Source organism: Lepidochelys kempii, chromosome 4 (assembly GCF_965140285.1).
Source record: "Lepidochelys kempii isolate rLepKem1 chromosome 4, rLepKem1.hap1, whole genome shotgun sequence".
NCBI lineage: Eukaryota > Metazoa > Chordata > Testudines > Cheloniidae > Lepidochelys > Lepidochelys kempii.
In genome coordinates, this window is record NC_136383.1 from 25,096,408 (window position 1) to 25,108,653 (window position 12,246).

The window sequence follows — 12,246 nt, forward strand, 5'->3', positions numbered from 1 at the left end:
TTGCAGGGTTTTCTCTTGGTAGGATCAGTGAATTCTATATCTTCAGCAACAAAGGGCAGATTTTAGAAGTACAAGGAAAGTGCCTCAGCAGGATGAATAGCAAAATTAGAATTAAACATCCTACCAGATATTATAGGGATAACAGAAACATGGTGGAGTAGTAGTCATGACTGGACTACAGGTATTGAAGGGTATGTGCTGTTTAGGAAAGACAGAAATAAAGGTAAAGGCGGTGGAGTAGCATTGTATATCAATGATGAGGTAGAATGTAAAGAAATAAGAAGTGATGGAATGGATAAGACAGAGTCTGTCTGGGCAAAAATCACATTGGGGAAGAAAACTACTAGAGCCCCCCTATGATAGTGCTTGGGGTGTTCTATAGACCACCGGGATCTAAATTGGATATGGATAGAGCCCTCTTTAATGTTTCTAATGAAGTAAATACTAAGGGAAACTGTGTGATCATGGGAGACCTTTAACTTTCCAGATATAGACTGGAGGACAAGTGCTAGTAATAATAATAGGGCTCAGAATTTCCTAGATGCGATAGCAGATGGATTCCTTCATCAAGTAGTTGCTGAACTGACAAGAGGGGATGCCATTTTAGATTTGGTTTGGATGAGTAGTGAGGACCTCATGGAAGAAATGGTTGTAGGGGACAACCTTGGTTCAAGTGATCATGAGCTAATTCAGTTCAAACTGAGTGGAAGGATTAACAAAAATAAATCTGCAACTAGGGTTTTTTATTTCAAAAGGGCTGACTTTCAAAAATTAAGGAAATTAGTTAGGGAAGTGGATTGGACTGAAGAACTTATGGATCTAAAGGCGAAGGAGGCCTGGGATTACTTCAAGCCAAAGCTGCAGAAGCTATCGGAAGCCTGCATCCCAACAAAGGGGAAAAAATTCATAGGCAGGAGTTGTAGACCAAGCTGGATGAGCAAGCATCTCAGAGAGGTGATTAAGAAAAAGCAGAAAACATACAGGGAGTGGAAGATGGGAGGGATCAGCAGAGAAATCTACCTTATTGAGGTCAGAACATGTAGGGATAAAGTGAGAGAGGCTAAAAGTCAAGTAGAGTTGAACCTTGCGAAGGGTATTAAAACCAATAGTAAAAGGTTCTACAGCCATATAAATAAGAAGAGAACAAAGAAAGAAGAAGTGGGACCGCTTAACACTGAAGATGGAGTGGAGGTTAAGGATAATCTAGGCATGGCCCCGTATCTAAACAAATACTTTGCCTTAGTCTTTAATGAGGCTAATGAGGAGCTTAGGGATAATGATAGGACGACAAATGGGAATGAGGATATGGATTACTTTATCTGAGGTAGAAGTGAAACTCGAACAGCTTAATGGGACTAAATCGGGGGCCCCAGATAATCTTCATCCAAGAATATTAAAGGAATTGGCACATGAAATTGCAAGCCCATTAGCAAGAATTTTTAATGAATCTATAAACTCAGGGGTTGTACCGTATGACTGGAGAATTGCTAACATAGTTTCTATTTTTAAGAAAGGGGGAAAAATGTGATCCAGGTAACTACAGGCCTGTTAGTTTGACATATATAGTAAGCAAGGTCTTGGAAAAATTTTGAAGGAGAGAGTAGTTAAGGACATTGAGGTCAATGGTAAATGGGACAAAATACAACATGGTTTTACAAAAGGTAGATCATGCCAAACGAACCTGATCTCCTTCTTTGAGAAACTAGCAGATTTTTTAGTCAAAGGAAACGCAGTGGATCTAATTTGCCTAGATTTCAGTAAGGCATTTGATACCATGCCACATGAAGAATTATTAGTTAAACTGGAAAAGATGGGGATCAATATGAAAACTGAAAGGTGGATAAGGAATTGGTTAAACGGGAGACTGCCATGGGTCATACTGAAAGGTAAACTGTCAGGCTGGAAGGAGGTTACCAATGAAGCTCCTCAGGGATCGGTTTTGGGACCAATCTTATTTAATCTTTTTATTACTGACCTCGGCACAAAAAGTGGGAGTTTGCTAATAAAGTTTGAGGATGATGCAAAGCTGGGAGGTATTGCCAATGTAGAGAAGGACTGGGAGATCATACAAGAGGATCTGGATGACCTTGTAAGGTGGAGTAATAGTAATAGGATGAAATTTAATAGTGAGAAGTGTAAGGTTATGCATTTAGGGATTAATAACAAGAATTTTAGTGAGAAGCTGGGGACACATCAATTAGAAGTAACGGAGGAGGAGAAGGACCTCGGAGTATTGGTTGACCACAGGATGACTATGAGTCGCCAATGTGATATGGCTGTGAAAAAAGCTAATGCGGTCTTGGGATGCATCAGGCGAGGTATTTCCAGTAGAGATAAGGAGGTGCTAGTACCATTATACAAGGCACTGGTGAGACCTCACCTGGAATACTGTGTGCAGTTCTGATCGTCCATGCTTAAGAAGGATGAATTCAAACTGGAACAGGTACTAGGATGATCCAAGGAATGGAAAACCTGTCTTATGAAAGGAGATTCAAGGAGCTTGGCTTGTTTAGCCTAACCAAAAGAAGGCTGAGGGGAAATATGATTGCTCCCTACAAATATATCAGAGGGATAAATACTGGAGAGGGAGAGGAATTATATAAGCTCAGTACCAATGTGGACACAGGAACAAATGGATATAAACTGGACATCGAGAAGTTTAGACTTGAAATTAGACAAAGCTTTCTAACCATCAGAGGAGTGAAGTTCTGAAACAGCCTTCCAAGGGAAGCAGTGGGGGCAAAAGACCTATCTGGCTTCAAGATTAAACTCGATAAGTTTATGGAGGAGAAGGTATGATGGGATAACATGATTTTGGCAATTAATTGATCTTTAACTATTCATGGTAAATAGGTCCAATGGCCTGTGATGGAATGTTAGATGGGGTGGGATCTGAGTTACTACAGAGAATTCTTTCCTGGGTATCTGGCTGGTGAATCTTGCCCACATGCTCAGGGTTCAACTGATCGCCATATCTGGGGTTGGGAAGGAATTTTCCTCCAGGGCAGAATGGAAGAGACCCTGGGGTTTTTTCACCTTCCTCTGCAGCATGGGACATGGGCCACTTGCTGGAGGATTCTTTGCACCCTGAAGTCTTTAAACCATGATTTGAAGACTTCAGTAACTCAGACATAGGTGAGAGGTTTATTGCAGGAGTTGGGGTGAGGGGGGAGATTTGGTGGCCTGCCTTGTGCAGGAGGTCAGACTAGATGATCATAATGGTCCCTTCTGACCTTAATACCTATGAATCTATTGAAGAACTCCAAGTTAAGGAGTGCTTGTAGCTGTAAAGGCACATCCCTCTGTTGGGGACAATGCAGAACTGCACTTAAGATCACCTTTGTCTGTGCAACAAATCTGGCCAAAAGATGCAACACTTCTTTCCCCTGCTCCACACATGCAAAATATAAAGTGAGAAGGCTAAGCCGAGGAGGAGACATATATGGGAGCTAACAAGAATCTTTTAAATGTGGAAATCCTGCTCAAGCAACACAGATCAGAATTAGGAATATGGGAGCCCTGCAGGTTTGGAGGTTTGATGGTCTTGGGAATTTAACCCTGCAGTTCAGTTTGAAGGGATTGGAGCAAACCACTCTTTACATATTTGCTTGGATGTCTGTGTTAGAATGAGAATTCTCCCAGACAATCCTCATCTTACTTCCCAAACTGAGGGCCCACTCATTCTCCTCCAGTTGTTCTCCAGCAAAATGAGCCTAGGGACCTTGTTACTCACTGTTGCTGTCTCCAGGAAGGACCCAGTGACCTCCTTACCCCTCCTACTCTCTCTTGGTGTCAGGTGGGGCTTTCCTTTGACTTCGAGGGGTCACTGAGTAGTTCTCCTACATTTTCTCTCTTCTGATGGGCTGTCATATAGGGCCACTGTTCCACCTTCTCTCTCAAATTCCATCAAAGCTGATGGTCTTTTGGGAAGGGGCGGAGCCAAGAGTGGCCTGACAACAGAGTAACAGGGCAGCAGCAGAAGAGATTGCATGCAGATAGAGCTTAGCATGGTAGCAACCACATGCTAGGAATTATTGGGTGTCATCATCTGGTATGATTACTAAGGAATCCCTGTGGGTTATCTAGCTACCAAGGTGAACCTCATGGGGTGATATCTGCTCCAGGGCTTAATACAGCAGCAACTGCAGAGAGAGGCTGGGAGTGTTTTCATCTCCAGATACTCTTTGTGGAGAGAAGTCAGGCTGCTTCAGGGGAGCTGGAGGTAAGTAGTGCTGACTGGAAGCTTCCGTCCAAGGGCACAAGTCATGGATGGCAGTCCCATCCAGGGCCCCTGGTAAAGCAAAAGTAAATGGGAGAACCAATGGTTTAGTAGAAGAAGGCAGGGGTGACTTTTGTGGACAGTGGGAGGAAGACTAGTGGTGGGGAGGATATTAAGGCAGATTTCAGGGACTTTTCAGTTTTGCTTACACCCTTCTTCCCTTAGTTTTATGAAAGATATTGGACTTCAAATGGTGATTAGAAGGGCAAGATCTATTAGGTCATCTGGGCTTGTGATTACCCAACGTGGATTATGTGTGGTCTGTGGAGCACTTCCAGGCATTTTGTGTCACTCCTTCATTCACAATCAAGGAGGATCTGGCAGTCTTCAAAGAGTGATACCTTCTGATACTTGAAGCAAAGATTTTCAAAAGTGCTGGACACTCAACAGGTCCCACTGACTTCAAAAGGAGCTGTTGGGCCCTCAGTACTTTGAAAATTAGTTTACTTTTTTAAGGAGCCTCTCTATTTTTAAAAAGCTTTGTCTATGGGCCATAGGGCTTGCAGGAGCTTTTCTGACCAATCAATCTTAAAAGAAAAAGCAAAGCCAAGAACCTCTCTGAAAGCTGGATAGCTATGTCATGTCCATCTTTGGCATGATTTCAACCCTGATCGGAGTTTCTGACTATTCATAAATGAAGGCAGAACCAAACTTTACTGAACAGATTAAAGAAATTGGGCTGCAGGGAATGAGGATGTTTGGTAATAATAATATTAAGCTCTTAAGTGCTTTTTATCTCTAGATTTCAGAGCAATTTTCAAAGGAAGGTGAGTATCATTCCCATTTTACTGATGGGGAAACTGAAGCACATAGCTATGAAGTGACTGTCCAAGGTTACACAGTAGGCCAGTGGCAGACCCATGAACCAAATCTATTCTACACCCAGGGAGAGGAAACAGGTCAGATACTAAATAGGGGACTATAAACAACCAGCTATACCTATTGCATTAGAGTGAGTTTATTTTTCATTTTGTTGTTTTAATACGTTCCTCAGAAAACTAAGAACTAGATCATTAGTTGCGGCAAACAAAGTATAGAATGTGGTTTGGTAACTTAGGAGGGGAGGGACAGTCCCCAAAATGTTCTCTAGTTTAGGATAAGGTCCGCAATATGGAAAAGCTTTAGAACCTTTTATCTAGGCTATCCCTCTGCTAATTCAGAATTGTCCCCTGCAGTATATTTTACCAGTGCTTTGTCCAGTCTCGATATAAATGTCTCTGACAATGAGGTTTCCATCAGCAGATTAGGCCACAGTCTAATAAATGTGTCAGGAAGATTTTTCTGAGATTCAGCCTTTATTTTCCTTGTCTTAATTTGGAATGTCACGGAGCAACTCATGAAATGCAAGTTCAATAAATCATTTGGACCAGATGGCATTCATGGGGTGTGTGTGTGTGGGGGGGGGGTTCTGAAGGAAATAAAGTGTGAAACAGTGCATATAAATCATTAAAAATAGCAGCTGTTCCCTAAAAATTGGAAAATCCAACCTGGTGCCGGTATTTAAAAAGGGGGAGGGGGTGTTGAGGAGAACAGCGATTTCAGGAATTACAGCCTGATGAGCCTTATCTCAGCTCCAAGGAAATTTACAGAGAATCTGTGTATAGGACAACACTTAGATAAATACATTAGAGCCAAATCAACACAGCTCCTGCAAGGGTAAATAATGGCTCCCTAAGCTATGAGAGATCTCTGGAAAAAAATGTGACTACAAAATAGCAATATAGCTAAATCTGATTGGGGTGGTAATAACTTGTTTGGAAAGTTGTTTTTAGATCTTGGTTTTAGAAATCCTTTGGAAAGGAAATGGCCTATGGGATATCCTACTGAGGACGAATAAGGGGTCCATTGGGAGAGGAAGTTCAGGACTACAGAGCAGGACAGTGTCAGGAGATGAGGCACAGAGGAGACAGGAGCTGACTAGTGGGGAGGGAGCTGGGCAGGGGTTTATGGCACCAGAGTGTGAACTGTAGGTGAGTGTCTAATGGAGAGGGAGGAAGAAAACACTCTGGGAAATGGGAAGGAACAGGTCATCAGGATGGATCTGGTGGGCAGGAAGAAGATATTGGTCTTTGTGGGAGGAGTGGTGGTGAGGGGACTGTCTGGCAGCTTTTGTGGGGTTTGGAGAGGACAGAACTGAGGGAGGAAATAGGGACAGTTTCCAAGTCTGTAGTGGAAGTAACAGTCAAGGACTGGTGCAAATCTCTCAATCAGGTTACAAACCTCACCCACCACAAGCCTGGCTTTGCCTAACTTTCAGTGACTTTCCCTTTTTCTGTCCATAAAATGGTTGGTGGCAAAAAACTGAGGGTGAAATCCTGGCCCCATTCCATTGAGTGACAAAACTCCCGTTGCCTTCAGTAGGGCCAAAATTTCACTCTGAGAGAGCATTTTTGTGCTTACATATATTTGCAGATCACGTGGTAAAGATTATTGGGTATGGAAGCCCAACCATGAAATTGGGGATCATGTGTATTTGGGAGATGGTTGTCACCATTTGATTTTTGTCTTCCAATAATTAAAAAAACACAGTGTGTCCAATATTTCAGTACCATGAAAATGATGTGAGTATTGAACTCGAAAACTCAGTGGATTCCTTGTGAATCTGATGTTTCTTGCTCTGGTTTGGATGATTTTCCCAGGGTAACTTATCAATGAAATTAAAATAAAAAAAGAGAGAAACCCGCACTGTGTAGCTAGTGTGTGACAAATTTAATTCTCTCCAGGCCAGGGCAGCAATGTTTCTGTGTTCTGGAAAAGTCCATGTTGACCCAACAAGGAGGGAAAAAGAGACTTCAGTTTTCTCTCATAGGGATGGAGAATGATCATTGTTTTTGTTTAGATCCCATCTCAAATTGTCTGTGAAGCTTAGGTGGAATTCCTAGGGCTTGATGCACCTGTTGAGAAAAACGTCTCACTGATGAGGGATGTGTGGGCTAGGGATAAAAGCAGAATGTGAGCTGAGACAGTGAAAGCTGCGATAGGAAGGGAAAAGTGCATTGGGTGACAACTGCTGGGAGCTGTGCACATGAAAGTGGAGAAACAGACAGCTCTAAAAGAAATATTCATTCATCCACAAAAGAAATCCTATACATCAAAGAATTACAATGTGCACACGAAGTATCTGCTTTTATTTTGGAGCTTCTGGGCATTGTACTATTTAGTAAACTGGGGAAGGCTGTAAGTCAGTTTTTGTTCTTTCCATTTATCTAATGTGCAAGGACATTTGCTGAGGATGCGACAGGATTTGTAAAGAAAGCCCGACTCTTTAGCAGAGAGCATATTTGTCATCATTGTACTCGCAAAATTATAACACAGGCTTTCTCTGGAGTAAACAAGATAGAGCTTATTTTTTTATTCATTGTATTGTGTCGGTTCCTGCTTGCATCACTGCAGGGTTTCTTTGGCCTCATCCAGAGCTCACTGAAGTCTTTAGAAAGACTCCCATTGACTTCAGAGGGCTTTGAATCAGGGCTGTACTGTTTTCATGAGAAATTCTTCCTTTAGAAGATTTTAGAAGTAACATTTAGTATTAAATATTTGTGTAGGTTCCTCAGCCCAGGAATCTTTTTTTTTTTTTAATTTTTACTCAATTAGGACCAGATTCTGATATCTTTACTCAAGCTGAGCAGCACCTTGCTCCATGGTAGCTGACTGATCCTTGCCATTAGATACAGCAACTATCAGGCTGCTCTATCTTACACCCTGCCGCCCAAAGGGAGCATCTGGAAATCTTCCAGATGAAGCAACTCCCTAGATCGGGCTGTTAGCTAGTCACAGCCTTCCTGTGCCAGAAAGGAGGGAAATAGGAACAGCTACTATGCCCTATACAATCCTAAGATTCTCCTACACAAGAAGAATTAACCTTTTCCTGATACTTTTTCACTGCCCAAAAGTAAAGCTGCTGTAGTGGGGAACAGAATCTGGACCTCCATCCAATTTCATCCCGTAAAGTCCTGTACACAAACTGTGAGTATTGTTCCCTGTACTACATGAGAATTAAATGTGGGGCGGGGGGAGAAGGGGTAGGAACCTAACCCTATGTGAATACAAAATTTAAGTTGCAGTTAAAATATTTCCATTGCATTATTTTATTATTTAATTTATTTTGTATCATCTGCTTGTTGTTTTTAAATAATAAAACGAGAGGCCAGTGAGAAAAAAATTGCCTAGGTTCAATAATAGCATTTAAATGGCCCCAGTTGGGCTTGGAAGTTCACACCGCACTGAGCTGAAAGGGGTGAAAGAGAAAATGTATTCTCATCTTTCCAGACCAGAAATAGCAGCAACAGACAATTTTTGCAACTGGTTTATACTGTGATGTCTGAATCTTCAGACTAGTAGGAGAAACTAGGGCTTATTTTCCTCCATAGCAATGGTACATGAGTGTAACTCCACTTGGCCCTGATTTCCATCTCCTGTTGGTTTTGCAGTGGTATAACTCTATTGACATTAACATAGTGATACCTTATTTAGAGACTCCTCGGAAAGTATGAGAATAATAAGAATAATATGATAATGATGTCACACAGTAGCATGGCTCACCCTCATTTATCTAAATGTAGATCAGAGTATAAGACCCTAAATTCTTAGGACTTTAAGTTATAATATACAAATGTGGTGAAGACGTCACCATTTTCAAAGGTTTAAAATCTTTGGTTTAAAAAAAAGGGAGAGGAAGACTTCCAATATAGGGATTATTTCATGTGAAAAGAAAACACTGTGCTTTTTCACCCTGGTTTGTAGATAATACATTAGTGGATAAAATAGGGGATCATATTCCTCTTTTGAAAAACTTACTACTCAGAGATTTGAAGAAAAATCAATGTGACATTTGAATATACTTTGAAGTTAGTTCTCAGCTTGAAACTTCACAACTTTTGTCTCTCTCTTTTTTTTTATCAACTGTATTCATTACATTTCCATATAAAGCAGTCTGCTTGTTAAATACCATCTCTGCCTTTCTCTTTTTCTCGCTGTCACTTTGCTCTCCATGAGAATTGAACACTTTCTCTCAAAGGTAGCAACGCACCATTCAATTCAAGGCCCAGCCTTTGTAAAGACATATAATAACTTTGATTGCTGCATTTGTATAATTAAGAGACAGGCCTCTGGTTTAAAGGGGCTCCTGTTTTGCCTTTGAAATTGGGAGAGCAGGAGTTTTCTGTGGCAAGCTCACTGTAGGAAAGTCCCCGTCCCCTTTGGTGTCACATCTATCTGCGTCCCCCAGCCTGCTCCTCCGCTGTCCCAATGACAATGATTAGTCGGACCCCCCACTGGCTGCAGATGGAATGAGGCAGAGAGATAAGGCAAGCTGCCTTTCTCTTATGCCTCAGATCAGCGGAGGGAGAGCTCTTCTTCACAGGAAGCCCAAGTGTAAGCCGTTTAAACAAGCGTGCAGGAAATATTGGGGTAATTACCAAGCGCAGGGAGGGGGTCTGTGGCTATCAACAGCACTGAGAATGGATTCTAACATTCACTCAGCAGATTAATTGATCCTCTCTCTGCTGCTTATCTTTGGAAATAATTCTCATGGCTGAAAGTTGGGAGAGTAAAGTGTATTGAGGAGAGGCATTCTCATTATAGCTCCGCATATTTACTCATATCTGAAGCTCACTTTCTTCTCCTAGAGAAGCATTAAGAATTGTAGCAATAATTCATGCTTGGCAAACTTGTTTTCTGTAATAAGATCAAACCCACAAAGGGAGAAGAAAAAGCCTTGCTGTCTACGCTTTCTTATCTGAGGTGACGATGGTTAAGTGCTCCAATAATGAGAAGCGAGTCTGAGACACTCACATTTAATTCAGTTTAGTTAAAACAGAGTTTGCTGCGATTTTAATTTTTAGCTTTGCAAAAGCAAAACATGTTGCCAGCTTAGTGGAGCAGGAAGGATGAGTAGGGCCCTGTTGGGGATGGACTGGTTCCTCTCAGTCCCGGCAGACTGAAGAGGAACATTAAAGAAGTGACAGGTTTGTTGCTGGGGAGATGAGAACCAGCCTCTTCTGTCTCCTTCTTCTCCTTTGCACCTTCTCTCCCCAGCTGGCGAAGGAAGAAAACCAACCTCGTGGTTATAGTTACTTCTCGGATATGCCAGGCGCAGGCTAGGTGTCAAGAAGGAAATGACAGACGGCACTTCCACACCTCTACCTTTGTGTTTTGCCTGTTTGTGTATGCCCCGGTATTTTATATGTGAACCAGCAGATTGTGGGGAGAAGTTAATGGATGCAAGAGCAAAACAGTTTTGTTTTCTCTACTGGCTAATTTGATTGCTCATTTAAAATAATTTAAAAATAATGAGCAAAGAATTGTTTCTGATTTATATGCTGTACTTTGTGGAATGTTTCAAACCCCCTTATTAGCGCTAACCTAGCAACTTGAGATAAAGCGAGTGCAAAAAATTTAGAACTCCTTATTTTTGCACAGAATGATCCACTATCTTTCAAATTCTGTCAGGACACTCATTGGTTTAGGCTGTTTTTAGGCACTGTGGAAAGTAAATTACTATCCCACTGAAATGTAGCAAACGTAAGGGTTGCAATCTAGATCTGCTTTGACTGCCAGCTTTTTAATACAGTAGGAGAAAAACTATTATAGGATGATTCTTAAAGACAAAAGCTTAGAAAGAGCAGTACCTGCCCCCTTTCTCCAATTTCATTCTGTCACCCTCTTCTCTATTGTTGGTACATTTGTGGGTATTGCATCCCTCACTCCTAATGAACTAAGGGCCAGACTTTGACAATTAAATTGCACACATTTGCATGAATGCAACTGTGTGCCCACATTATGTGGGAGCACAAGACTGGGAATTTGCATGCACACGTAGCTAGATAGATGTCTGTTCAGCCCTGAATTTCACAGGCAGGCACGTTATACTTTCAACAGCTATTATTACTAGTGTGATGTTAAGAAGTTTAGAAATGGAAGATAGGTGAAGAGGTGCAGGTATTCAAGAAAATAGCTGATTACTCCTATTATTCCTGAGGGCATCCTGCACCCAAATTAAAAGTTCTGTGCCAGAAAAAATTAAAATTCTGGGCACAATATTTTAAAATTCTGCAAATGTTGTTTGTCAAATAAATGTGGAGGCTCCAGCCTGTTACTGGAGAGTACAGGCCACTGGCTGCACCGAGGTGGGAGATCACTGTGCAGCTCTCCCCACCCCCGGGACATGGACTCTGCGGTGAGGCTGCACCCAACCCTGACACAGTGCAAGGACCGGGCCTGCCCCAGAAACACTCCAAAGCCCTGCCCCTCCATGCCAGGCGCACCAGGTGTGGGAGGCAGGCTCAACAAGGCAGTATCCAAAGGTGGAGGAGCTTAGTGTGGGGGAATCCAGGTGTGGAGTGAGAGGGTTTTGTGTGGAGCAATCTGGGTGCAGGCAGCTCAGTGGGGGATCCAGGCGTAGAGGAGATCTGGATGCACAGGATCTTGTTGTGGGGTTCTGGGTGCAATGGTAATGGCACTCGGCAGGGGGTCCAGGTGAAGGTGGTTGGTGCTCAACAGGGGTTGGTCTGGGTGTTGAGGGTGATTGAGCTCAGCAGGGGGGTCTAGGTGTGGGGAGATCAGTGGGGGGTCCAGATGCTGGGGTAGTGGGATTCAGTGGGGTGGGGATCCAGATGCAACTGGTTGGGGCTCAGTGGGGTGGGTACGTGGGTGCGGGTGGCTCATCAGGGTGGTCCAGGTGTAGGAAGAGTGGGCTTATTGGGGAGGAGGAGTTCTGTGTGCAGGGGGATGAGGCTGCTCCTCTCATCTTTCTGTAAATCTTCCTGAAACCTGACGGGCTCACTTAATAGGGTCTTGTGCAAATATTCTCACTAGTTTTGAGTTGTCAGGGTTCATACTCCCTGAGTGTTGGTTGAGTATTGCCTCTGCATGAGCCCCAAATTTGATTTAATACCATGAGTTTCACCTGGTTTGGCACTGAAATAGAAGCATTGCATGGTTTTCAAAGCAAAATGACAGTCTGAAAT

General features: G+C 42.5%; 1 protein-coding gene across 8 annotated transcripts in view; it reads left to right on the plus strand.

Annotated features, from left to right (window-relative positions):
• The window catches only part of LOC140910243 (alcohol dehydrogenase 1-like), a 339,057-nt gene that overhangs the window by 232,007 nt on the left and 94,804 nt on the right, over positions 1-12,246 (plus strand). For 5 of the 8 annotated variants that reach the window (XR_012158490.2, XR_012158493.2, XR_012158491.2 and 2 more), the window contains exon 1: positions 7,266-8,245. The exons of the other annotated variants lie outside the window; for them this stretch is intronic. The gene's annotated coding sequence lies outside the window, so the exon portion shown is untranslated. Of the gene's footprint in view, positions 1-7,265; positions 8,246-12,246 lie in introns of those variants that run through there. 8 annotated transcript variants of the gene reach the window in all.